Raw genomic sequence first — 5,645 nt, forward strand, 5'->3', positions numbered from 1 at the left:
GATAGATAGATAGATAGATAGATAGATAGATAGATAGATAGATAGATAGATAGATAGATAGATAGATAGATAGATAGATAGATAGATAGATAGATAGATAGATATGAATGGATGGATGGATGGATGGATGGATGGATGGATGGATGGATGGATGGATGGATGGACAAAAAGAGAGATGGACGAAAGGAGAGATGGACGAAAGGAGAGATGGATGAAAGGATAGATAGACTGATGGATGGATCTGCATAGACCAACTTTTATGTTGACGGTTGTCATTAATAATTGTTGTTGTCAGAGTTAAGCAAGAGGCCAGAGTTTCACCAGAAATGAAGCAGTGTGATTGTAAAGCTGTGATTTCTTGCCTGCAGCTGCAAGAGTCCAGACATGCTGTGGTTTACTGGCTCACATCCAGCATCTCTACTTTATTTAGAGGCTCTCCAAACCCTGTTGGACTGTGGCTTGGTCAGCTGTGAGGCACAGGCAGGTCAGACCCAACCAAAACTTAACACTGACTGACACATATAGCACAGCTTCCTAAAGCTGGGCCTGTAACTCAAATGTAGTTCTCTAAAAAAGTTTCCATACATTATTCTAAGCAAGTGTGTAAATATTGATGCATCAGCTGTTAAGTTTATTCTGCGTGCTGACAACAAGGCAGATGGTCCCTCTCCTCTTAAGAGTTTCCAAAAAGAATGTTGAATTTTGATTTGTCAGGCCACAGGACAATTTTTCTCTTTGCCTCAGCCCATCTCTGACAGGCTTGGGCCCAGAGAAGTTACTGGGGTTTTCCAAATATGTTTATTGTTTCATCTTTTCATGGTACAGAACTAACCTGCATTTATACCCACAAACTCTGTTTACAGACTATGGTTTCTGGAAGCGATTTTTATACCCAGTCTTTGTTAGTAATCTGTTCCAAACAGACATTCTTCTTGTAGGTTGATAAACTCATCATTAAGCTTCTTTTTGATGCAACATGTGACACATACCCAAATGGCTGACACGTTGCTTAACAGTTCTGTCAGGTTGGGAGTCTGTGATGAAACCCAAGAGGAAGTAGAAAACAAAAATATATTTTATAGGGGAAAAGGCCACTCACACTGATGACTGTTCTTATTTCCTCTTCTTTACAGTGATAATGTCACATGAGGTCATTGGACACATAACCAAGTGGCCAACACTTTTCATCCTAATTTCTTGAAAATTTATATTTATTTCCCATCGCAACAGTCTCCTGACAATTTGAAAGTTACATCTTTACTTAAGGTAAATTATTAGCTTGTTGGAAATACACAGAAAATGCATTTCTGTAAATGCATTGAGCAAGCACTAAATGTTAAAAATAACTGACATTAAAGTTTTGATTTACATGGTTTGATTGAAAGTGGGTGTTCCAAACCAATACCGCATAACGGCTGCTATTCCTTCCACAGGCTGTCATCGCTTGTGGTTTTCCTCTGATGGGTAATCAGAGCACAATCTCATTCAGACACCTTCTGGTTCCAAGGCCGAAGAAAATTCTGGGAAGCCATCTGCTGTCTGAGAAGAAAAAGAGCATCTCGACTCCATCTGAGGTTTAGAGGTTATGTAACTACAGTCTCCTAATGTTGAAAATCCAAAATACATACAATTTTTCGGAAGATCTTGGAAAGGCCAAATTTATAGCTTTTCTGTTGAGCTTGGTCCTTCATGTGGTATTTCAATGTTTGGGGACACACTTCAGTTTTACAGCAAACATACAACAGACAACAGTCTGCTAGCTTAGCTATAGCAAAGATAATGGAAACAGTGAGAGGCAGCTAGCTTTTCTCTCTGTGTCTGAAGGCAACAAAAGCCTTTTCCCCCCAGTCAGGATATGTAAGGATGTTGCTCTAAATGTGGAAATTCACCCTGTATTCTCTCTAGACTCACTTGTACAAATGCAGGTGTACTGCAAAGATATTGTAAAAAGGAAGACAAAAGGATTGGCTTCTTTTTTCCCTTCATTTTTTCCTTCAAGTAGGTTTGTGTGAGATACTAGTCCAAAGTAACTGTACTACCCATTGGGGATTCCAGTCAGTTCTGCCCCTCAGATTTGGCACTGAAGTTAGGCCATCAACTGTGTAGATGGAGCCAATTTTAGCCATATTTAGCAATCTTTGAGTATTTTGCTTTGCCGCCAGAAAGCTAATTTGTAAGTACATGCTTGGTCCTCTGCCTGCAGTGGATGCTGCAGCTGTTCTGGTGTGCAGCTACAAAAGAGACACAATGTACAAGGAAACCAACAAATAAGCAGTTTTGTCAGGGACAAGAACATGATGCTCACTGCAGACACAGGAGGGATCCTTTTTGGGGATTTAAGTCTTTATGCTTGGCTGAGCTGGTTATCTTCTGTCTGTAGCCTCATAAATACTGGAGAGAACTGAGGGTGGTATGTTGCATTGTTTCATGATAATTTAGTATATACTGATGTATCAAACTATTACTTCAACAGTGTTAACAGTATGAGTGTAATCAAGCTGGGAGTATTAGGACTTCTTATGAATGAGTTCTCTGCCAGCGCAGCAGGGTGGTAAATACTTTTAGGCTCAAATCACTCACAGAGGCATGTGAGACCGGTCTGAAGTCTACAGACGGAGGAAACAGACACACACAGATACACGCATACAGTCTTAACCAGGTGTCTTTCTCATCATATCTAGAAAACTTGTGTAATATAGCAGTCCTGCTGACAAACAGGAAGTAGGTCTGAGTCAAAGGTTAATCTTAACTACAAGAGGTGGGCACATACTAAGATGGCATTGTGGGTAAAAGCAGGAGGGAGAGAGAGAGAGAAGCGGAACACAGTGCCTAGTTATAATTGCTGGCGTGGGCTGACACATCTGAATTTACAGGCTGCACTGGATCTGCGCCACTCATTTAAGATGTTATTTAAGAGCTAAGAGAGAAAAAAATACAGAGGAGATATTTTGTTCACTTGTTTCCTAATCTGTTCTATGCCCCTCCTCTGTTGCTAAATTTGTTCCCTCTTGCTCAAACGTAAGAAGCCAAAATGACACCATTATTTTGACTAGACTGTTTTTCCTCCCGGGGAGAGAGGCCAGAGGAAGTGTAGGTGACCTATACTGGTTAACCACTGCTTCACCACGGGTTGGCTCGGGCACTGCCACCCCCGCAGCCACCCTCTGCATCCACCGCCTGCTAGGGCCACATTACTACTACTACACGCCATGACCACATGTGGCACTACTCATGAGCCAGCCTCCCATCGGGTCCTTACAGGGTGCCTTCCCTCCCCCCATTGATGTAAACAGTCTGCCGTCTGGCCAGGGTCTGGCACGGAGCTCATTTCGGATCCTATTTACAGGCTGAACGTGTGTATGTTTGTGTATGTTAACCCGTCTTGGGCCTATACCTGCGAATTTGCACAGCTCTTGCTCTTTATTGGACGTACACAACTCTGCATTTGTGTTTTTTTGCTCCATAAACTGCAACACCTCTGGCCTCAAGCTCCTGTCTGGGGTGCTCAGCTGATAAGGTTTGGCTTAAAGTCTGCAATGAAGCTTACTTCTGAAGCAACAGGGGGAGATATTATATACTATCCAGATCAGAAAACCCACAGAATTTGTATGCACATCTTCCAACAGTCTTGTCCTTGTCGAGACCACAGTGCACAAGGGCCCCTTTCGAGAAAAGTTCTCACACACCCCTAAAAATGTCCTTCTACATCCAAGCACCAGATGTTTACATCTTTCGACTGTTGATTAGAAAACACAAACACAACGGGCCACAGAGACACAAGCATGTCAGTTATGTGAAATTAAACAGTATGTTTGGCTCCAGAGTATTATTTGGGACACAAAGGTGTACAGTAAACATTGCTGCGTGTGTTACAGTCACACACACTTAAACACACCGCCCACCCCACTGGTTGTGGTACACTGCTTGAGGTGTTTCGCACCATTTCTTGGTGGCAGCAACACTGAACTCAGACTGCACTGAGACATAACACAACACAGGCCATGGAAGTCTTCTCAGTTTAGATCTGTCTGACAGCTATGTCAGGCTTTCTTACTCTCATTTATTTTCCCTTTATCTCACATTGGTCAATGTTTAAATCAGCAGGGTAAGGTTCTGGGACAGCAAAGGGTTAAGTTTAAGTTTCTAACCGTCTGACCGCAACTTATAACAAAGAACACCCACAGCACATCAGTCCAAATATTTATTTCTGACCAATACTTTTTACCAGAATAATGGTTCTATCTTCCTGCCGCAGCATCAAAACACATTCAGAACCAACCTCACAAAATTAAAGTTAACTTCCAATTGCATTCACATGTGTCAAGTTACATAATTCATTTTGCACCATGAGGTTAGCTGAAGTGATGGATTAAAAAAAAAAACTTTCTCTAGGAGGCTGGAGTAGAGACGCACAGTGATGAGTCATTCTTCAAAGAATAATAATCTAATATTTGCACATGGCGAGACACTGGACCTGGTGGTGGTCTGCTTCTCTGCCGAACTTTCCATGTTTCTGCTGTGCGGTGATGATGGAGGTGGTGTTCAGAGTCAGACGGTGTCATACTTTCCTGTTCAGCTGAGGAGCTGGTGTTTTCCTCTGCGTCTTCACCAGAGTGACCATTATCATCGTCATCATGCCATTCGGTGATGCTTTCCAGCAGACAACAAAGAGCTTTAAGCACATGCTCTCATGTTTTTAAGCTTGTTCAGTGTGTGTCCAAAACAGATTTGTTGTCATTTGTGTTTTTTGACACAAACATGTTCAGTTAATGTTGCTTCCAACTAACTCGCCATTTTACTCCTAACCAGTACTAACCTTACTGGTAAAGTCTGTGTACAATCTTGTTTATTTCTTTTAGTGCTCCCTCTCTGACAAAACAAGCACTGACTTTCTATCTTAACCCTTTCCTAATTACATGCGACACTGAGTGAAAAAGTTGAGGACATGATGACTAAACATTTTCCCCTTAACAGTGCAAGTTTCAGTCCAATAAGATGACTAATTAACCCGATACCTTCTCCTTTTTCCTGTATCAGCACGTTTTTTTGCAGTTGTTGAAAATGCATGTGACACTTTACACCATGAAGTAACTCTACATTTTCCACTTGACAAAAAGAGTCAAATTAACAAACATGTATCTGGACTGAAAAACATTTTATGCCCCATTAAAGTCAGTGTTGGTGTCCACTCGCAAAGAGCTCTCACACTTACATGCTGATATTTTGAATCATGCACCACACTGGTGATTCAAGTGAACAGATGTGACACAGCAGTAATAGGGTTGCTAATATTTTGAGAAAGGCAACATTCTGACATTTGTGGAGTTACAGTGTTGTTGGTCTCAGTTTATAAGGTATGTCTGTGGACAAACAGACGCAGTATGGTCAGACGACTGGTGGTTTGGGATGTGGGAGCAACAGGGAGCGAGAAAGGAGGTAAGGGGGCAGTTAGTGAAAGTGGGAGGAGTGTGTCTGGGTGTGGGACTGTCATCCCATTGAGGGGAGTAGCTGTGGTGTTTTGATCGAAATCCAGCAGATGTGGGAGAGAAGAGAGGAGAGAGAGAGAGAGAGAGAGAGAGAGAGAGAGAGAGAGAGAGAGAGAGAGATTTCCACCCACCCAACAAGGAGACACACTCATAAACAGC

Source organism: Notolabrus celidotus, chromosome 7, assembly GCF_009762535.1.
Source record: "Notolabrus celidotus isolate fNotCel1 chromosome 7, fNotCel1.pri, whole genome shotgun sequence".
NCBI classification, from domain to species: Eukaryota; Metazoa; Chordata; class Actinopteri; order Labriformes; family Labridae; genus Notolabrus; species Notolabrus celidotus.